Below are 23,659 nucleotides of genomic sequence, written 5' to 3' on the forward strand. Positions count from 1 at the left end.
GCACCCTACGGGAATTGCTGCAGCAGTCAAGGTGTTAATATTTATTTTTTTTTCTTCTGCTCTATGTTATATTGCTAATATATGATTTTCCCGAAGAGCAAGAATGCTGCCGATTCGCATTCATTGCAGGTAAATTAATGTTTATATAGCTTCTGTGATTGCAGGCGCTCGCCTGCTCACTGGTGTTGCTACTATGCTTACTTGTTTGCAACTTTGTGCTCATTTGAGCAGAACTGCGTAATGCTAGAGAGACTAGAGACTCAAGTCTAGTCCTTCCTTTGTACTCCTGCTGGCACTAAGAAGAGATGGTGGTGGATTGATAGGTTGAGTATATTATGACTTTTTATTTAGTAGTAGGACATTTTTTTAGTGGTCTGCAATCATGATGACGGACTGTGTCTGTCACGCGACGTGCTGCTGAGTGCTGGCAGTCATAGTAGAACCTTTTTGTTGTTGGTTTAGTTAGTGATTTACATAACTTTCCAAGTAGATGGTCTGCGAATCCAGCAATATTGTACTATCTATCCTAGTTGACCAGATCAGATAGGTCAATCAATACATGTAGTGCAATTGTTGGTAATTTGTTTCCCCGAGATAATTTTAGATTGTGGTCAAAGAAATCAAATATTTCAAAAAAACAATCATCCATGTTTGTGTTTATTTCATGATCATCAGCACCTCCCAGGGGCAAGAAGACTACACCACAGACTCCGTCTGAACAAAGTGGGCAGAATCGGTCCTCTGTCGGCTCTTCTGGTGGCCCAAGTAAGTTTTTCTGTTGTAAATATAATTATACTTCCCTAGCTTTTACAGCTCCTATTCATTCCAGACTGTTTCCTAATTCTATTTTTTACTAAATAGCATTGATCTTCTTGTAGACTGTTTCTACATTCTTATCGTGCCTCTCTAGCATCACTCTCTGTGCTACTACTATTTACTATTTTTATGAATCAGTCTGTGTACGTAGCTAAGCTTGCCCAGTCGGCAAATCGTGTTAACCCCTTCGATGTGGCCGCGATTCCCCTGGTGTGCTGTAAACAGCACGAACAGGGGCGGGCCGTGACGAACCCCAGCCATCATCAGCACACGAGCACCTTAGTGCATGACGGCTGGGGTTCGTCATGAGCATGGAAGGGGTTAAACAAAACTCTGATCCAACAATAGATCTAGAGGCACTGAGTGCAGTCCTCTGAGTTGCCCTTGCTGTCTATTCCAGTCTTCTTAATGTTAGTGCTTTGACAATTTCCAACAACAAAATGTCAGTGTCCACCAAGAAAAAGCTAGTAGTTGGCATTTTGATTTGATAGTAGCATATACCATAACGCTAGTGTTTCAAGGACTATTCTGCACATGCAGAAGTATGGACAAGAGAAATAGGACATTGTTGATGATGGGTGCAGTTCGACTTTCCACATACCTCAGTCAGAAGTAACTGTGCAGGACTCGGGAGCCCTCACCTTGTTGGAACTTCAAGTCCTCCTGGTGGTGATGAGGAGTAGGTGGTTCTGTCTGTAATTAAAAAAATGTTGCACGTTAAAAAGCAAGCATTCATCAGTTGTGCCAAAAAGTGTTGCATGTTATGGCTAAGCATATACATATAAGTTAACACCCTCCCCAAAACCGTGACTTTTTTCAGTCCCAATAATTAAAAATTGTTTATGTATTAACATTTTCTCTTCCATTACGAGACGAAATAGGGGGTGGTGTATGGCATCTACAAATATTACATGTTTTTTCTAGGCGTCACAACATCGGATGCAGCACTTCCCACCATCAGTGCCGGGGCCAACTGCGCGGAGGGGTCCACTCCAGGGGCGGATGCGGCGGCGCCACAAGTGCCACCAGGAGGAGCTGAGGAGGATGGCTCAGCAGCGTGGACAGTGGTAAGTTAATATACTCCTTACTTATTGACATTTTAGAGTAGGCTCACAACGGAGTATGTGATTTACTGTACAGTAGACAGTACACTAGTACAAGTACACTGTACTGTTAAGAACAGTTACTAATTTAAAACTACATTTTTGCCAATCACGGAGAAGACAGTCACCCTTGACTTAGCAATAGCATTAGCGGCGGTAGTTCTCGAGTAAGCAATGGCCCCCTCTATTTGACTTCAACTCAGCTGGGAAACTTTTATCTTGAAGCCAAGGCATATCAGATGAACTTGAGGGATGTGATGAACGAAAAGGGAAAGAACTTAGGGTGAAAGGAAGGACGAGCGAGTCGTAACATTTGTGACTGTAAAGAATGATCATAGAGCATGGGGAAGTGGGAGTGGTGGCGCCCCCCACGCTGGATCTAAGCCTTCAGTTGCGGTCTCAAGTCGGGTCTCAGGGCAGCTGATGGTGCGCTCTGCAGTCGCCTCCCATGTCCTCAGGCGGGATTGAATTCTGTGGATCGGTATGTAGCCTCCGGCTGGGTCTTCAGTGGAGAACCCGGACCACGCCACACCGGAGTGCCTTCGCTGAGGAAAGACCCCTGAACCACTGCTACGTCAGATAAGAGCAGGTTGCGACACTCCCTGGTGGTATGAGGGTCCGCTGATACAGGTGTGCACTGCTCTGGGGAGGATTAGTGGAGAATATTGTTTATCCAGATTTAGGTCACCAAATAGGACAGCTGAAAACACTTCAAGTACAAGGGTATTGTTATGCCTGTGTTGCAAAGATTTATTTCGTGTAAGAGAAGCTTACATTGATGCTGCAAGTGCACTTCATGTGAATTTGTGCAAATAGTGCCCCTTTGCTGCACCTGCTTTTCCTGTTTATGATTTAGCAGGAATCTTGCACTCATGTTCCTCGTTCTACCCTCCCTCCATTCTGGTACTGCACGGCAAATATGCACAGATGTTATATCACATGCTAATGAAGATTTTGTTAGCGACAGAAAAGCAAAATAATGTACAGTATGACATGCTTCTTTCAATGGTTTCTTTGTCAGGTGTCATTTTCCACAAGATTGTGCGTACCTGCATAAAGAACTACAAGGGGGGAATGTTCTGAGGCTCAGTGGCTGGTGTGCTGCATGCCAATGTCTTGCCTCTAAGCCGCAGGCCCTAGTTCACTGATGCAGTTCTGTCTAGAGGCTTCCAGGTACAGCAAACCCCTATTACCGCCAGTGAGGAGAAGATCATGAATTGTGCAACCTTGACTACCTGCGAGTAGTCAATCAAAGTGTATTATGTGTGTTTAATTTCAGTTAGAATACCTTTCTTTAGCTTCCTGGCTTAAAGTTGACAGCATCATCAATCAATTGCATTGAAAGCTGCAATATGAAATAATGTTTTCATTACCACGATAGTTTCAGTATCAGACATTGTGTGTGTGTGTGCGTGTCTGCCGGCACAATTGTCCGTTTGTTGACATGTAGCTGTCTCTCCGCATGCTTGTATGTGTCTGCTTGTATGTGTGTATGGATGTGTTCACACACAATCACCTGAGTATTATACCGAATGCCTGTCGGGCCTGTGTGTGTGTTTTCTGTTAGTTCATCTGAATTTATTTGGCAAAAGCATGCGAGCATTACAGCAAAGAGCACATATTTCTAAACTGAACCAAACACTTTGGCTTTGCCAGCACTTGCTATTGATAGCATTCATTTAAAATCTACGGGAAATCTGGCTATTGTGTAGAACATCAGTGTTCACCCTTCGCGCAGAGCATCTCTCACTCATCCGGTCGCTTCTTATCCCATCCATAGGACGTTTCCTCTATCTCTGTCTATCGCTTCTTTCTTTGTCTTTTGTTTTGACACTCTCTTAACTACTTTCTCAATGTCTGACTCACTAATTCCAATAGTTTGTGTATTGAGGTATTCTTTACAGCAGTTTCCTCCATGAGAACATCCCTGCCAGCATGGTTGGATTAAGGAAGCAAAATCTGCCCTAGCAAAAATGTTCAAACTGTCCAACTCTCTTCCTCTCCTCGCTCTATTTCCATCCATACTTACTCTCTCCCCACCACTCTCTCTTCTCTCTCTGTAATCTCCTCAACTCTCTCTATCCCTGTCTCCCTCTCTTTTGTTATGCTCCCTATTCCGATTGCAATTAATTTCGGAGACCTGGAGAGAGTGACTGAGGGACCAGCTGCAGCATTGAACTTTGAAATCCGGCGTCCAGTGGCTCTTACCCAACCGGGGAAATGTCCGATTGAATAAAAAGCCAGTCCTACCCTGCCTGCCAGAAGCCATATGACATGTTTGACAAATTCCCTAAATCCTGAAGGTTAATCGACTCATTTGCACCAAACAGTCGAATTCTTCCTTTTTTAATTTTATATGAAAAATGTCTGTTTGACTGAAGTTTATTTTTCCTATGTTTATTATTTTCTAAAAATATATATATTGGTATTACATTAGTGCTCACACATAAAACAATGCCGAGGCTATTGCCGAGTAATTTGACATTGTGCCTATTTAGTATTCAAAATTCTTCCATCTATGTTAATCTTTACCTTTGCACACCTTGGTATTAATCAGACCACACATGATCCGCCACTCGTGCTTGATGGCTATGAGCTTTCACAGGGCTTAAAATTAGTTATCAGACAGAGTCAGAAGTGGTGAGAAGAGGCACCTGCTGATGCGTGGTGCATTGAAAATACGATCAGCAATGAAACGAGGACGGGGCTTCTAGACCTTGAACCGCCACCAAAATGTGATATTGTGCCTCACTCTGATTTTTCTGCTAAATGTGGTACAAAAATCATACTTACTCACCAAGAGTGATTTTGCATCTAATGCAATTGTGCTCATACCTATTTTCACATTCCTGCTAATACTGTTCAAATGCTGATTTCGCACTTTAATTTAGTATGAATCATTTCAATATTGTAACAAATTAGAATATTGAAAACCCACCACAAATAATAATCGCAATCCTTGTCAGGGTAATCATAAAAGCCACTAAATGTACCTGTGCTCAATTCCCTCGTCTCTATAGTACAAAACAGCAAAGCTTATCTTGGAGACAATGCGTGAGATATTTTGGCAGTCTTTAAACAGTATTAAAGTGAACACTCAACACAAATGTTTAGCAAAATGCAGGATATTATAATGACTGCATTGACACCATAATGACAAAAATCCAATTAGAAGACCCAACGTTATGGATTTTTAAAGTTTGTATTTAAAACTAGTGCAAAGAAGCGAGGAGCTCAAACCTCAGGTAACTGGTTTCACTTGACAAGGATAATAGTAAGATTTACGGCTGACCAAGATGGCGCGTAGGTCAGAAGAAATGACCCGGTCTGTCCCAGTCACAAAGTTACCTTGTCACTTAAATACTTTATGGTAGTAGAAAGTCTTCAGCAGGGCAGGCAGAGAAGGGGACCTGGGGAAGGGCCCGAAGATGATGGGGAGCCACTGCATGAGACCTCTGGGAATATCAAAGTGTTAGACCTGTCTGACTGTGGGGGTTCCCTACCAATTAATATTTATTTTGTCCCCTTTTTGCGTCCTACATTTTTCTTTTCTTTTGATGTCCACTGGAATTTTTGGTGTTGTCCTAGGGGCTAGGTGCTACCTTGCCCCTCTATATTACTGAAGCCTAACTGTCCTTAGAGTATGGGGACAACAGGGACACAAAATGGCGGCTGGTAACTGCCATAATCTTTTTACCTCAGGCCTTGAGGCCATAGGAAACTATGGAGAGGTTCTAGAACCCTCTGGCTGGTTCTGGTAGCCAGAGCCTAGCCTATAAAAGGCCAGTACCCGGGCGGCCATTTTAGAGTGACCAGGGTTAGTACAGAGAGCACCGTGTGTGGGGGGAGGCGATAGAACAGGGAGGTAGGCACACTGTTAGAGGCTAGACCGTGCCCTGAGACGGCTGTCTACACTGAGGAAGTCACCCCCTAGCTATTGACTGAGCCCCATCCCCTGCTGTTTGGTTCAAAAACCTTTAACCATGGCGGTGCCCTGGGAACAGCGTCTGTGACCCTACTGCGAGGAGCAGTTAATAGTGGCTCTGGGAAATTTCTCTGGGAAACCTCCGGTTAGGAAGAGACTGTCACAGTTTCCTTCTTTCATCCTCAACGATCGCTTGTGAGTTAAAACAGTGGTGAGCGATACCTGACCCGGGAAGAGTGAAGGGTTGTAGGTAGCAGGGTCGATGTAAGAAGGCTGAAACCCCGGCTTGAGCCCTGCCACTTGCTGCTGCCTGGAGTTAAGAGGTTTATTCTCTGTAAAGTTCCCCTGTTTTGCCAACACCTAGATTACTCAGTGAGGCACGTAGGAAAAGAACGAGAGGGGAATGTTAGTGACGACCCTGCTACTACTTCAGAACTTTGAAATTGTGGAAAGAGAAAGTAACCCTACCGTGAGGTGACTGGGCCGCTGGGGTAGCGTTGCTGAGCGGTGTTTCTGCTGCAGATCGGTGGTGTCCTCAGGCCCCCCCCCCTCCTTTGTTGTTTGATCTAGGGGTAGAGAGGAAAGGGGGCCTGGTTTAAGTCAGCCGAGTGTGGGTTCTCTGAGGCGACGCTGCGTGTGAGCGAACATCCCGTCAGAAGAGCGCCGGAAGAAGGGGGCGGGAAGCTGAGGAGGCCGGACTGCGGGCAAATCCCACCTCCACTGACAGGCGAGAGAGGGGCTGAGAACGAGAACAGAAGAAGCGTGTGTGAAGCGCTGCACAACCCCGGCCTGAATCGCGGCTGGGATCCTGCTGTATGTGAGCTGAAGAACGACTGAAGAGTCAGAAGGGCGGGCAGAATGAGCAGACTGGGAATCAACGCAGCAACCTCCGGGTAAGATCGTGGAGGTGCTTTGGGGGCGCTCATTGCCACCACTGGAGAATATTAAACTTGGTTTTCTGACACTGAAACAAGGGGCGGGGGAGCCATTTGAACAAACAATACTTGTCACACAGTGCTTAGGAAGAGAAGAGCTAAGCGATTAGGAAGTGCCCAGTGAAAGTGATTTGTTGACAACATCGAGGCTGTATTAACTGACTAAACCAACTGTCCCTCTGAGAATTCTTGAGAAGTCTAAATGTACCTGGGAAATTGATTTATGCCTGAGTGACGAACCCATGAAAACTGTTATTAGAGGCCTTATTGGTTTTAAAATATACCAGGTTGTATATTGCCTGCTTCCCTTTCAGAGGAGGGAGGGAGATTGATTATTTGAGTACAACTTTACTGCTAGAGTACAGAAATCTGAGAAATGTCAACGAATTAGGATTCAATAAGAATGGGAAATGTTTACATCTGCAAATGAACCTTTACTATGAAAAAAGTGTAAATGTGACCCTGATTGCAACTAAGAGAAAACCGAAACTAACTAAGAAGATATAAAGGTTTTTCTACTTTTCTAATCACGGTGTGGCGTTTCCTTTTTGGTGGATGGGCATTGGGTTACTGTGTAGGTTGTGGTGCAAGTGTTACACTATTGCCTTGGAGAGGGTTCTTCCACTCTGTGCCAGGCTACCCTATGTGGACAGGTAACCCCAGGTCCAACACAAAGGCGGCTCAGCGTCAGGTACAGTTAAGCTGTCAACGAAGGTGGTACATATTGCTCAGATGCTGCTCGGTGTCGAGTGTGGTGAAGTCGTAAGTCAGGTGCTGCATGATGTTGAATCTGTTGAGGCCATTGACGAAGGTTGTTGCCTTCAAGTTCGATGAAGCTTTCGTCTAGGAAGCGAGGAGTACACACTGAGCACAACCAAGAGTCAAGGACCTTGGGGACTGCAGCTGGGATGCAGGGGTCACTCACAAAGAGGTTAGTGAAGTGTTATTTCCTAGCTTTGAATCTGGGTAGAATGTTGGTGTAGTGTTCTGTACTGTATGGTGTTCTGGAGTCTGGCTGCGCCCAGGTTCCGGAGCACTGAGGTTGTTGTCAGTTTGTTTGGACTCTCCCTCCCGGTTGGAAGGAATCAACTTACTGCATAATTAACCTTTCCTCAGCATAATGGTTTTCATTTGTGATGCAGGGTGGGGGCCTTCTGACCAGGGGGAGAGATGTCGGAAAGTTGAAATCTTTCCTGTTGGTGTTTCATCGCAACCACGACAAACTGTGTGCCCTTACAACTGCGGTGATTCTCCTCGTTGCCTGTTGTTGGCAGATGGAGTTGTATAGCAGAACAGACTTTGAGGTGTTCTAGGTCCTATTTGTCGGTAAGACTTAAAATTTGTATTTAAGGATATTAAACATTATCTTGTGCGCATGCCTTGGCTTTGAGGGCGTGGCTCATAAAGCATTGTGCTGCTGCAGAGGAGCTGCATTGGCATTGCTAGGCAATGCCAGGTGCATTTAAGCGCCAACACGTGAATAAGCTTGCACGGCGTCGGCAACTGTTGTTGTCAGCGCGTCAGCAGCATAGTGTCAATACATTAAGAGGTGCAAACTGTTTTGAGCGGGTTGCTCGGTAACGTGCCACCGCGTTTGCCTGGCTTTAAAGGAGAAACATCCTCATTATAGCTGTTAAGTTCACACTCTATTGAGGAAGTCACAATATAACGCGAATGAATTAGCAATGAACGGACAAGCAGATAATATTGCACATTGTCATAGTGAAAATCCAGTGCTATTAATGAACAAGTTGTCAAATATCTAGTGGCTTTTCATCTGAGACTTAGGTGGCAGTACGATTGACTGCAGTAACATGCACACTACAAGGACATTCAACGTGTCAATTGCATTCTGTCGTGATGTCAACATTTCTTTATACAGAGGAAACTTGTTGTATCTACCTGCACAGCCATGGAAGGTTTAGTAGCTCCCACATATTCCTTGCAAAACCCCGAAGAGCCCACAATACTTTGGGAAGACTGGAAAGAATGTTTTGAAGTCCATGTACAAGCCATAGGGGTTGATATTGTTATAGCTGCTCGGAAATTAGCGATGATGAAGCACTGTCTGAGGGCAAATGGCAGACTAATATTGAAACATTTACTGTTTTAATGACAGAAGAAGATGAGGATGAAGGTAATGATGTAGAAGGTGAGTACGAAGCAGTTGTAGGAAAATTAGACACACATTTTGGAAATAGGATAAACAAAGTCATTGAGAGGTCAAAGGGGCATATTACCAACGTTTAGCGATATTTATTGCTAACGATGCTTAGCAACGAATTTATTACCGCTAAGCATCGCCGGAAATTATCGCAGAGATAACTTGCTATTAGCAAGGTTTATCTCAGAAATGATAAAAATTCTCATGCTAACTGCTAATTGAGAGATTATTGCTGGAAAACCAATGATAATCTCTCGTGTTTGGCGTTAGCTTGATGATAGGGGTTCACAAACTTACCTATAATATCCACCTTCCAAAGGATATAATGGCTGAGTCAGGAAAATACCAGGTATAAAAGAAGCAGTGCTAACCGCGGTTAGCGCTGCTTTTTTTTATCACTAACAGGGTTAGTGAAATCCTTGATAATAGGAGAAATGTTGCTTAACAACATTTCTTCTATTATTTTTCTCTGGAACGCCCCCTTTGCATCTCATTAGAGATGCAAGGGGAAGTGTAGAGAAAAGGGGTGCTAACATGCAAATTTGCGTGTTAGCACCCTGTTGCTGATAGGGAGATAATTTTGTCTACGCTTTCTAAGCGGAGATAAATCCCTTGATAATATGCCCCAAAGTTTTTAAAAAGGAGTCAGCTGTGCGGAGCATCAGTGGAGAGTTACATTGCCAGTTTGAGGTCCCTTGCAGCAACATGTCTTTACAAGAGTTTCCAAGATGAAATGTTAAGGGATCAACTGGTGTTAATAGTGAACAACACAAATATACAAGAGAAACTGTTGAACACAGAAGAAGTGACTCTCCCAATGTCAATCGACTTAATGAAGAAAGCTGGATTATCAGATGAAGGTTTGAAGGAGAAAAAGTCAGGAGAAAAGGTTGAAGCAGTGCAGAAAGAGACGCGCAAACCAAGAAAAGAGGAGAACAGTGGTTTTAGGAGAATGGGATACAAGAAAAATGTATTATGCTATAGGTGTGAATACAGATGTCATGTAGCTGCTGATGAATCATGTCCAGCTATCGGGCAATTATGCCACAGGTGCAAGAATAAAGTGCATTTTGCAAGAATGTGTAAGAGAAAGATGGGAAGTGTGAATACGACCAGAACTTCAGTGAGTGTGATTGAAGAATTAGATAATGACAGTGAAGGTCAAGATGTAATCTTAGAAATCAAACAAATTGGGAAGATTACTGAAGGCAATCCATTTTTGCAACATCAGCATAGACGGAGTTGAAATAAGAATGATGGCAAACTCAGGAGCTAGGTATACCCCGGTTGGGGATGGATACTTGGAGAAGTTCCCACAACATGCTCTTAAGGGTCCTAATGTGAGCTTAGAAGCGTATGGAAATAATCCCATTAAATGGAAAGGTTTCATTGAAGCTAAACTAGAATTTCAACAGAAAGTCATAATGTCTAAGGACTAATTTGCCAAGGATGGTTCATGTTTGCTGGGTTGGCCTCAACAAAGGGATTTGGGTAATTGCCTGGATCCCAATAATCCAGACCAGATGTTGGGCACCCAAATGAAAATGTGTGTGGTGGATGAAGGCGTACCATACATTACTGAGTTCCAGGAAGTATTTTAAGATCAAGAGGAGACTCTCAAAGGATTAATGCACAAGATTATGTTGAAAGACGGGGTGACTCCTGTAGCCCACTAACATGAAGGTATGTTGTAAGTTATGAAGGGACCCCTAAGTCAAGAATTATATAGATTAATTGAGTAGGGGCTGATTTTGGAAATTGAATCTTTAGAGTGGTTATCTTTGGTGGTGATGACTAAGAAGGGTTATAATGTCATTAGATTGTATGTGGACTTAAGGGATGTGAATGCTTCAATTTGGGTAGACAGTCATCCTCTTCCCTACATTGCAGAAATATTGACCACCATCAAAGGAGAAAAAGTGTTTTCCACTTTAGATCATTCTTCGGTCTATCAGCAGACTGTGCTTTACCCTGATTCCAGACCTCTAACATCATTTATCACTCCGTAAAGAGATTACTGATATAATTAGATGCTATTTGGCCTAGCTTTGGCGGCAGCCATTTATCAGAGTGCCATGAACTGTTTACTGAAAGACACCCATAATGTGACATATTTTCAAGATGATATCTTCGTGTTTGGGGTAAATGCAACAGAACATGAAAAAACACTGAGGAGCATATTGAAAATTTTGCAAGAGTGTGGGTTAACCATCAAGAGTGAGAAGTGTACATTTAGGGTGGATGGTGTGGAGTATTTGGGACATTGGATCGGAGGTGAGGGAATAGGTTCCAAAAAGAAATTGGTGTCTGATTCTGAAGACGGTCCTTCACTAACTTGCAAAGACCAGTTGGGAACATTTTTGGGTGTAACTGAATAATTTTCCCATATTGTACCCATGTTTACAGAAAAGACAACAATCATGTGCAGTCTCATGGTCAAAAATGTGGACTTTGATTGGTGTGTAAAATGTGAGCGGGAACTTAAAAATGTGAAAATGAGCATTGCCACAGCACCTGCACTTAAACCATTTAATACCAACAATTCAATAATAATGAACACTGATGTTAGCCATGTGGGTGTGGGTGCAGTAATATTATAATGGAAAAATGGTGTGGACAGTACCATCGCGTATGCCTCGAGATCTTTGAGGAAAGCAGAAAGAAATAATTCCACCATAGAGAGAGAGAAGCTTTAGCTGTGTGTTGGGGAGTAAATCACTTCAGAACATATGTTTGGGGTACTAATTTCACAGTCAGAACTGACCATCATCCGCTAGCTGAAGTGTTCACAACTAGTGGGGTTAGAAGAGAATGACGATTCTCCAATTTTCATGCAGAGAGAATCTTGATTTCATTAAAGACATACGGAGGCTAACATTATGCAAATACTTTTATTTGCTGCCCAACATGCAGCCCTTTAAAGAATGTCAATACATCATAGTAAAATAGAACTTTAACAATAACATAATAGGACAGAGCACACTCCCATCTTCCTCTCAAGCTGCGATGACACAGGAATAAAATGAATAGTTCCACGAATAAATCCATTTTTTCTTAAACCGTGTTATCTGAGAAAGAAAAAAGATAAAAAGCATAGTAAACAGGAAAAGATCTTTTGGAATAAATTAATATTCAGTAAACAAAGTTAACAATAATTAATCCCAGTCCAACCTCTTAGGGAGAGGCGGTGGGATAATGTTAGCCTCCGTATGTCTTTAATGAAATCAAGATTCTCTCTGCATGAAAATTGGAGAATCGTCATTTCATTACAAGACCGGAGGCTACCATTATGCATGTTTAAAGCCATGTAGAGCTACACTGCTAACATGCTCAATTGGTCTCAGGTAGAACTTAGAGAAGGTACCCGCATTAGACCAATCTGCAGCTTTAAGTATTTCAGGGAGAGATCCCCCTGCCCAAAATACTTTACTAGCCATCGCTCCTCTAGAAGAATGAGCACCAAATCTAGAAAGATCGATACCTGCTTCAGACATAATCAGCCTAACCCATCTGGCTAGGGTGGCTGAAGAAACAGGTCTAAAAGGACTAACATAGGAGAGGATCAGTTGATCAGCACCAGTAGGTCTAAAACTTTCAATTTTTTTATCGTAACATTTCATACAATTTACAACACAAAGCTTCTCACATTCATGGAAAAGAGGGTAGAAGATCGATTCAGACATAGTCTTAGTTCTTTTCCAAATATCAAAATGCACACCATTGGATGAATTCACTCATACTACCTTGTTGCTTAAGGGAATGCATAGTTAAACTGGCACACGAGGGTCACATTTGAATGAGAGCTACCCAGCGAAGGTTAAGGGAAGCGTATTGATGGCCTGGATTAGATTGAGAGGTTAGGAGAAACATTAGAGAATGTGTATTATGCACCTGGAGCAATGAATCTAAAAAAAGTGAAATATCCTCCACTAGAGAATGATAAATAAGATGGATCTTGGAAACAAATTGAGATTGATATCTCTGGTACTTTGCATGTCAAGCTACAAGTATGCCATAGTAGTGATAGATTACAATGAGAGATGGCCAAAGGAAAATATATGGGGGAAGTGACTTCACAAAGAGTATTTCATTTTTAAAGGAGTTGTTTATGAGGGAAGGAGCGTTGGAAATTATGGTTCTAGATGATGATGTTTAATTTGGATCGTAGAGAATGAAAGCCTGTTTGATACCACATGGCATTCAGCATGTTCAATCATCTGCATATTATTCATTTTGCAAAAGTGTAGTGGAAAGATGGAATAGTGCAGTAACAGAAGGGTTGCTGTTGGCATGTTAAGGGGGAGGGGGTTGGAGAGTACCAATGAGGAAGGTGTTGAGTTCTTACCATACCATACCTCATTATGTGACAGGACCTTAGTGTCCAAGTGAGTTTCACGTCCTAGGATAGTGGTGAATAGTGAATCTGGCAAGGATGGGTATTTTGGGATGGGTGATTGGGTCAAGTGGGGAAGGAGTGTATGGTAAGAAAGGGAGTATTTAGGTATTCTGAACCTCTTCAGGTTAAGAAGGTGAATAAATACACTCTCTTATTGAGTGATGGGAATGTATGAAATCATAAAATAAAATTGTGAGAACCCTCTAGGAGAGAGCGAAAAGGTCATAATAATCCAGAAGGCAAATCTAAGACAAGGGTAAGTGATGAAATCATGACCAGAGTCCTTAGAGAACGCAAAGGGACTAAGATTCTGGTAAAATTTGATGATTTTCCGATGTAAGCTATGCCACAATGATGTCTTTGGGTTTTATCAGGAGTGAGTTTGCACACTTATATTATTGTAAACCTGTGATGGTATATTGTTTGCGTTTTATTTTTTAAGTGGTTTTGCTGTATTTTGCTTAGACACAGGTGTTTGCTACACACAGTGCTTACATGTATTTATTTATAGTTTATTTCTGTTTTCATTTCTAAATCCTTTGTTTTTATTAGTTGTTCTTATATTGTCATGTTTGATTGGGCAATTATTAAAGGAGGGGAATGGGTTATGTCCTATTTTCCAAGCTGGGTAGAATGTTGGTGTAACGTTCAGGCCTAAATGGTGTTCTGGATTATTGCTGCATCCAGGTTCTAAAGCACTGATGGTGTTGTTAGTTGGTCACGAGTCTCCCTCCTGGTCAGAAGGAATAACCTTACCAGATATATTACCCTTTCCTCATCAAGCGTGATTCTTTTCACAATGGGGACCAGGTCAGGTCCAGTTGGGTCTGGTTAGCTGGAAAGCAGATAAAGGTCTCTGAAAGCTTGGTGTAGCCCAATAGCTGAAACTGGATTTCATCCAACTGACCCTTGTAGTCATTTCTGTGGTCCTGGTATATTCTTCCTTCATTCTCTTCATACAGAAGTGCAAGCCCTCTACTGACTCTTCTCAGGTAGAGTGTCCTGAGGAGGGTACATACAGTGCCATTTATATGACCTGGGGCCAGCCTGTGGGATGGGGGAACCACTGGCCACACCCAGCCCATCTGTACTGATGATGCCACCTCTATGCCCAGTGCCAGCTTGTAGCAGACTCAAAATTGGAGATGGTAAAATCACCGGAAGTGCACAAAAAATACATAGCAGTTTTAAAGACAAGCAAGACATTTAAAAAAAAAACATGTTTAGACTAACCGTTAATCTGAAGACAAATGAACTTTTTTAGATCTATATGAATGATGTGCAATGGGCTTTGTGCAATCACTCAGAGTTAAGCGAGCCAAAGAGTGAAGCAACACAAAGGTTAAAGTGGTCTGAGGTACTGTCCAAAGCTAAATGCTCTGGTGGAAGGAGGCAAAATGTGAAAGGCAAGTAAACAGGCCAGTAGATGAAGCAACTAACCAAAAGCCCTAAAATATCTGTGCATTATGAGTAGATTTTTTGAAGAACAATATGTAGATAAGACAAGTAAAAATTGTCTCAAAGGCCAGACCTCAAAATGAATAACACATGTTTACCTCAGCGCTGGCGGGCCGGATGACAAGCCCTGAATCTCTTCACAGTAGGCAGCCATCAATGCCACTCCCTTGAGCCCGGAGACACCCATTTTACTTTGTTGGTACTCCCGGGATGAGAGTTTACCTCAGATCTGGCAGTGGCCGGATGACAAGCCCTGACTCTCTTCATGGCAGGCAGCCGCTAATCCTACTCCGTTGTGCCCAGAGGCTCTTATTTAACTTTGCTGGGGCTCACACTGCGCGGAAGGCATGCAGGATGCACCCGGGCATATGCCTGAGCAAAGATAAGCAAAGAACCGGTCCCTCTGTATCCAGACGAGGCTGGGATGGGCCTGCCCTCTTTAAGCTGGTGCATTAAAGGAAAACACTTCAGGTGAGATCTTTGCCTGTTCATTTTTTATAAGTCATAAAATATGGGGAAGGATATCGGAAATGCAGCCACCAAGCGCGCTTCAATTTCCAATGATGGCATGCTGAAGATGGTGGTTGGCATCGTCACTAATGAAATTGAGCTACTGAGCATAGACAGTCACTGGAATGTGGGGTGCAATTACTGTGGCATAACGGATCCACCACTCCTAAAATGGCCAGTGGGCCAATCCACCTGCATACCTCTGCTAGTTCTGTTCTTGTTATAGCCGCTACTGATGTTCCTGTACACAGGTCTAAATTGGGTCTGCAGCCTGTTTCAGCCCCTGATGTACTTGTTACAGGTGTTAAGTATAAGAGAACATTGGGAAAGCCCCTTACTGCAAAAAGAAACAGCCCTCACTTACTGGCCCACCCCACAGTGATCTATCATCTTGGGTACAACCACAGCCTGCATATCAACCTCAACCCCTCAAAACCATCCGAATAGATCTTCCTATACCCAAACTTGTGATACGATGTGAGGAGCTGCGGGGGATACATGTAAATGACAGTGGATTCCTTGCCGCCCTGATGAAAACGAAGACGGCAGCTCCTCCAACTCGGCTTGTACAATAACCAAGTCTCTTTTCCCCACCCCACAGTATGCAGAACTTGAACCGGAAGCGGTTACCCCAGAAGGCGGACCTCGGCGAACGGACCAATCGGGAACATCGCAGGAAGGTCAGGATGCAGAACAAGCCAGAAGAACACACAGTCCGCACGCTCGCTGGATCTGGACCTACAACGCCGGGAAGGGACGCCAAACTCGTAACGGACCCATTCGACAACGCTGAGGAGCCTGAAATCAAGCACACGGACATCAACAGAGAGGACAAGGAGGAGACTGCCACGGACGAGCTTAAAGATCCTGACACCTGGACTGAAGACTGGTGGAGCCCGGGGGACACGCATGAGCCGCCACAACTCCGGAGAGTTGTGGCAGACAGCAGTACGTAGCCGTTACCTCGGGTTCACAAGGGAGGGAGTGAGGGGTGGGAGAGTGGGAGGCTGGGTGGCAGAGAGGGTCACTGGGCACTGTTTGTTTATTCTCTGGCACCCTTCACAAGACTGTCCCTTTAAACCTTCCCCTCAGCACAACACTGACCCCAGTTTAAGCTCATTGCGTGCGCTCATCAACATTGCAAGACCCCTTTCTTTATGGGCTACCCTCCTTAACCTTTGATATTCATCCCCATATTGCACGGTGTGGTGACGGATTTTTAGAGCCTCATTTAGGAAAAGGGCTAAACAGTGACCACTGTTCTCTCTTCTTTTCGAGTTAACCGGTACCCCGTGGACATCCAACCAGGGATAGAAGACCAGAACTCCTAGGACCACCTGACCCTACAATAGAAGACAACGCTGGGAGAGAACACTGAAATCATCTCTTTACCTACTTTTTGCCCAAAAAAGACAATCCCTTCTCAAGTTCCCTATTCCCTAACCACTGTTACAATACCTTAAATAAACCTACAATATTTACCCCATACAGCCTCCTCGCTACTGTTTCCAACCTTCCCTCTGACATTTGGTGTCAGAAGAAGGATCGGAGGAAATGGAGGACGTAGTCAAGAAAATGGTGGAGGGTCAAGATCGCCTTGAAAAGATAATGGAACGATTTCTAGAAACGGCAGAACAGGAGATCAAAAAATCTACACAAGACCCTTACAGGGCACGGACCAACTCAGGAAACTACTATAGGAAAACCTGCAGACGTTTTGGGACAACCTTGGGGATACACTGCTCCTCCCTCTGTGGTCGTGCAAAAATATGTGTCAGGAGAAGATCCAGACTTTTTAATGTCCAATTTTGAGAGACTTGCCCGAGCAGCTCTGTGGCCTGAAGAAAGGTGGGAGCAATACTTAGGACCCCTTCTTACGGGGGATCTTCAAGTGGCCTACCAAGCAGCTAAACCCCTTGGAACCACCCCATATTCCGAGATTAAAAAATGCCTATTAGAACGAATGGGCATTGATGATGAGACGTATAGAATGCGTCTCCGCTAAATAAAAGAAGGACCACAGGAAAATCCCAGGGCTTTGTGCTACCACATTAAGGATATTGCTGACAGGTGGCTTAAACCCCTAACTTCCACAAAAGAGGCCATACTGGAGAAAATCTATTTGGAGCAGTTTCTTGGCTCTCTGCATCCACCCATTCAAAAATGGGTAAGACAACATACAGATTTGACTCTGGAAAAAGCTGTAGAAGTAGCCGCTGCCTATTTCCGAGCACAGGAAGTCCAAAGAGGAAAGGAAGACAGTACTTGGAAACAACCAATTGGCCACACAACACAGAATCCCCAACTAGCCCACCTACCACATAAACGGACACTGTAACCGTAGTCCCCAACCCAGTATTGCCGGTACCTCGCCCCCCCCTCCTTTTGGGCCTCAATGTTTTCATTGCGGTGATTCGGACAAATAGCCCGTGTATGCCCCCAAAAGGAGGAGCCCATGGAGATCGGGTATGTACGAACCCTCTATTGCCAAACAGAAAAAACCCTGGCCCCTTTCAAAAGCAAATTACAATCAATGGGGAACCCCGGCAAGCCCTAGTTGATAAAGGTAGCCGACAAACTCTAGTAAGACCCCAAGTGGTACCAGGAGGGCCTCCCCCTACTACAGGTACTGTCAACATCCAGTGCATTCACGGAGTTTGTAAAACCTATCCCATGGCTAACATCAACATTCAACATGCACCTACCCAACGTCCAATAACTATGCAAGTAGGACTCCTTCCCCATCTGCCAGAACCCGTACTCCTTGGTACAGATTATCCCCATATAAACAAACTGCTTCCCAGAAGAACCTCAGACTAGATAGAATGGAGAGAAGAGGCACCTTTCTAACATGACGTAGACCCCGAGTGGGAACAAGGGAAAACCAGGAAGAGTAGACAACAAAGGAGAAGGGAGTCTCTTGACCCAAGTAGACGACCCACTATGGAGTCATGATCATAATTTCCACATAGCCCAGAGAGAAGACAACACCCTACAGGGGGCGTGGAGACAAGCAGTCCAACAGGAAGACCCGCTACAAGTAGGTCCCCAATTCTTTACCAAGAAGGGGTTGTTATAAAGAAAAGGTGGGAAGTCTATGCCTGTTCAACTGTTGGTACCCCTACCCTATAGGGAGAATGGGCTGTACTTAGCACATAGTCATCTATTGGGTGGTCACTTTGGGGAAGACACGACAGAAAAGGCTATTTTAGACCGATTTTATTGGCCCGGAATATATCAACAGGTCAGGAGTTACTGTGGCGAATGTGCAGTCTGTCAGAAAACTAGCCACTATATTGCACCCAGGGCGCCCTTAAACCCTTTGCCTATTATTGATGTGCCATTCACAAGGATAGGAATGAACATCATTGGACCTCTTTTGCCTTCTCGTAGCTGTTGTCGCTACGTGTTAGTACTGGTCGATTACGCTACCAGATTCCCAGAAGCTATAGTGCTTAGACAACCCAATACAACACAGATAGCAAAAGCCATGATCAATATCTTTTCACAAGTAGGTTTCCCAAAAGAAATAATCACAAATCAGGGCACTCCTTTCACCTCTGGACTAATGAAACAAGTCTGTCAGGAGTTAAACATTAAGCAGATCCGTACCGCCGCCTATCACCCTCAGACAGGCGGATTAGTGGAACGCTACAATGCAACGTTAAAAACCACCCTTAGGAAACTACTCAATTTGGAAGCCCGTAAATGGGAGGATATGCTTCCACTTGCCCTGTTTGCTATCAGATGTAGTCAGCAAAAGAGCCTAGGCTATTTGCCATTCGAATTATTGTGTGGCAGACCCTCACGTACTCTCTTGGACATGGTCTGAAAAGAGTAGGAAGAGGAAGCTGACACTTCTAAGCCTTTGTTAGAGTATGTCACTACTCTTAAAACCCAGCTAAACCAGATATGTGAAATAGTGAGAGCAAACCTTGAACAAGCCCATGTTCCCTAACCACTGTTACAATACCTTAAATAAACCTACAATATTCACCCCATACGGCCTCCTTGCTTCTGTTTCCGACCTTCCCTCCGACATACACCATATACCAACCCCTCCTTTATTGATGATCTATGTGTTAGGGTCGGAAATATAATTGAGTCAAACATCAAACCTTTGTTGGACTGCTTAAACCGTCTTGAGGATCTTGTGGGGAACATTTGTAATAACACAGCATCTGCTGATAATCTTGTCAATAGTAGATTCAATGGCCAACCAATCACTGAGCCAGCTCCACCTAGTTCTACCATAGGAGGATCTTCTCTGCAGGGATCATTGTTATGCAGGTCAAAACCCTCTCCTAGTAGTAACACATTCCAGCTGGCCCCAGTGCTCCATCACCTCCTCACAGTATACCTTTGTGGATAACAAAGAGCAGTCAACATCATTGTGTCTTGTTCTGGTCATTCCGACAAAATGCATGACTAAATTCTTGAAGCGTAGGGGCTTTTTAGCATTCCGTACATAGCACTTGCTTTAAACCTAATAAGGATGCACTGAATCTGCCTCCAGCAGCCTGCACCTACGTTTTCGTTCTGGAAGGAGTATCGCTGCTTAAGGAGCAACATAATGAACATTGGAAGAGCTGCATAATAAATGTGTTGACTGGTTATGTAAGAACAAACCTTTTAACATTATGAATAATAAATGACATCATCATGGCATGAAGAGTGGGATGAATTGGCCGGTCAACTAAAGAAATTGATGGGGACTGCATTGTGTTGAACTTTTGCAGGTCATTTCTAAAAAGGGTCATACTGAGACAACAGGAGTCCATGGGCCCTAGTAATACGAAAATCTGGTGTCTCCTTTTAGGTTACTTTTACAAACCATCTTTAAGGGGATGATTGCAGGATTGCTTACCCTTGCACAATATAATAGATTTGCTGCATTGAGTGACCTTGAAAACCCTGAGGCCAACTGTAACAGAAAAAGTCATGCTGTCATCCTCCTGTTTATTGAGTGAGCACCAGAAAGATGTTCTACTGGGCACAGAAAGTGCTCCCATGTGGACTATCATGCTCTATAAATACTCAGTTGGGATGCAGCTAGGTTACAATCAAGGATTGCAAATGCAAAATAGTTACAATTTAGTAGGCAATATTATATCATATTGCTCAAGGAAATGCGGGCTACAAGTGATATTTGTATTGATGGTCTTGAGTGTCACAATACCCTGGCATCCCCATCCAGAATGGGATGTGCCTCTGGAGGCCTGGCCTTATAATTCAATATTGTTGCGGGGATGTTAAGGTCATACTAACCAATAATGATCATTTCCAGGTTGAAAGGTACAAAAGGGGTCTCATTCTATATTTGATACATTTTTATAATAATGATCCCCATTCTACGCCTAATACTAAATATTTCAGTATATTATCTCCCTAAGAGAGTTGTTTGATGAATAAAGTAACCCAGTTAATTTGTGTTTGGAAGGTGATTTTAATGCAAAATTGACCTTGCAGTAGTCCTTTTTTAGAGGTCTTAGTCTGGCAAGTGTTTGTTCTAGGGGAACAGAGTCATAGGAATAGTTGGCATTCAAGGGTTTGGGTAACGTTTTGGAAATTGCAGGCCATAATCATAATGATATACTGTTACCTCCCTACAGAGGTAGAGGGCTTTCCTCCACAATTGATTACTTTTTTATATCATCTAACTGAGAGGACTTATTATTTTATGGCAAAGTGGTATGAAACACTATGGGGATCACAACCCCGTTAAATACTTTTTAAAATTGTCTCCTAAGACTAAATACAGAACTGATTGTAGAACTATATTCTAGAACCATCTACAGACAACCAAAGGTTAGTAAGGAAAGGTGTTGATTTAGCTTTCTATTCCATAAAGTAGTCAGGGAGAACCATGAATTGGCTATGACCTGCTTAACTGTATACAATACTGGCTCAGAAGAAGTTACTGCATTTTCTCACTTCTGTCTCAATGTAAAAATACAGCTAATAAAACTTTAATGCCCAATTATTAATAGGCCCAGGTGGTTCAACCATGAGTACTTGCCTGCAAACAACCCATTAGGAAAGCAAGCTGGTTAACCCCCGTGCTTCAAGTGTCCAGACGCACCTGTAGATGTTTTGAGAAGACAAGGAGGAACAACAAAAGCCTGGAAGCCCAAGCCGCCTTCAAAGCAGCCACCATTGATTACTTTTTTACATCATCACTGCACACCACCACCTCATCAAAACCACAAGGACAGAATCACTAACAACGCACACAATAGCAAAGAACTCTTCAGCATCATCAAAGAGTTCAAATGGCAGAAAAGCAAGGTCAAAGACATCCCACCCTCTCAAGACCACTGCCAAATACTCAACACCTTCTTCTACTACAAGATGAAGACTACCTATGGCAACTTCTACACCCAGCACCACCTCACCATGCCAGCAACCAGGACAACCGACACCGACACCCCGACCATCTCTGCACAGCTGGTTCCCACTTACCACGGATGACACCATAAAGACCATTAAAAGAATCCACTCCAGAGTAAATGATGAAGATTCATATTATCACAGATTTGTGGTTGAAGATCATGTGACAAATAGTCACATTGCCGAAATTACATGCACACATCATTCAAGACATTACCTTGTATTCCGTTACGCAGCTGTAGTGTGAAATATGCACTAGATATTTACCCAAAGAGTTAGCACTTACTAATAAACCAGTCGAAAGTATTCAGTTCATTTATTTGTTTCGAAGGTTAAAAACCATCATGAAAATGCATAATAATAAACATAATATGTAATCACAAAAAAAGAACATTCTGAGCAACGTGACAATTGTTAAAAAGAAGACAGAGAAAAAGTTTATCCAATAAAAAAGTTGGGTTTTTGTAAAAGATAAAAACCTGTAAGCAACAGTGATACAAGACCCCGTATTATAATAAAATTTCTGGTACCTCCCTAACCCATCATTCTTCATTCCCTTGTGTTTCTCAATTTAAAAGCAATTTTGAGGAAACTTATAACAGCAAATAGGGTTCGCGTTTCAGCGGCTCTTTGCAAAAACAATAAGGCAGATTTAGCATGGATAATATTTGAGTCCTTCAAGACATCCACTAAAAATCTTTGGCGCGGTGTTTTATAAAAAGGACACAATAATACAAAATGAAGGGTGTCCTGCGGAGACCTATTGTCGCAGCCGCAGGCACCCTTCTGCTCAATTGTTTGAGTGAAACCTGATGGATAAGCTAAAATATGGTGCAACAAATTGAGCCTAAAACGAGTCATTAAAAACCTCTCGTGCTGACTGTACAATAAAAAGAGGTACGGTTCCATGCCAGCTTGATTAGAGACAAGGGAGTGGGCAACTGCCGAGGATTTAGCTAAATCCAACTCCCTCCTCCTGCCATTAAATTTGTCCAACAATAAGCTTTGAACGTAGTGTCTGGAATATATGTCCACCCTGGAGGGGTCCAGGAATAGCATTTGTTCATCAATATCCCCCAGAGTGTCTTTAACATATTTCAGCCATGGGATTTGAAGGCATTTCTCTTTCAACAAGCAATCCTGGATGATCTGTCCGGATAATCCTGCATTTGGATTTGTCCAAATTTTGAGCCAGGCCAGTATAGGTCTCAGTCTAATAATGTCAGCAATATATGTGGTTCCCAGCTCTTCATGAGTAATTGCTGCAGTGATGCTCGGCGGAAGTTTTAACAGTTTTTTTAAAAATTTGTCTTCCTCACTTTGAATTAGTTGTGCATCTCTGCAGCCCCACACTTCTGCTCCATAGATGGTCTTTGAAATACTAACTGATCTATACAAAGTCATCACCTGTTCTGATGACCAACGACCCATTCGACGTGCAAAGCTCAGTATAGCCCCATTAGCTGAGACTAGTCTCCTTGCCCTCTCCTCAATCAGAGGGACAAAGTTTAACTTATCGTCAAATAAGAGGCCCAGATATGGAAATGTTTTAACAGTGTCCAGGACCTGATCCCCCAGTTTGAATACAAATTTCTTTTGTGGTTTCTTCCCCGCTATCATAATGAATGATTTTTTCAAGTTGACGGAGAGATCCAAATTCCTCATGAAATCTGCGAAACCCTTGATTAAAAGTTGCAGACCAACAGCTGTTCGGGCTAGGAGCACCGCGTCATCGGCGTACAGAAGTACTGGCAGATGACGCGTGCCCACCTTAGGGCAGTCAGTTCCCAGTGCAACGAGGTCGTTCTCCAGGCCATTTATGTAGAGGGAGAACAAGAATGGCGCCAGGATAAACCCCTGCCTCACCCCGCCCGAGCACGGGAAGGGATCAGTACTCACCCCCCCCGCACTGTAGCGGACCTTGGCAGTGGTGTTCCAATGTAGCTCCCTTAAGATGTTAAT

Source organism: Lissotriton vulgaris, chromosome 2_1 (genome assembly GCF_964263255.1).
Source record: "Lissotriton vulgaris chromosome 2_1, aLisVul1.2, whole genome shotgun sequence".
NCBI lineage: Eukaryota > Metazoa > Chordata > Amphibia > Caudata > Salamandridae > Lissotriton > Lissotriton vulgaris.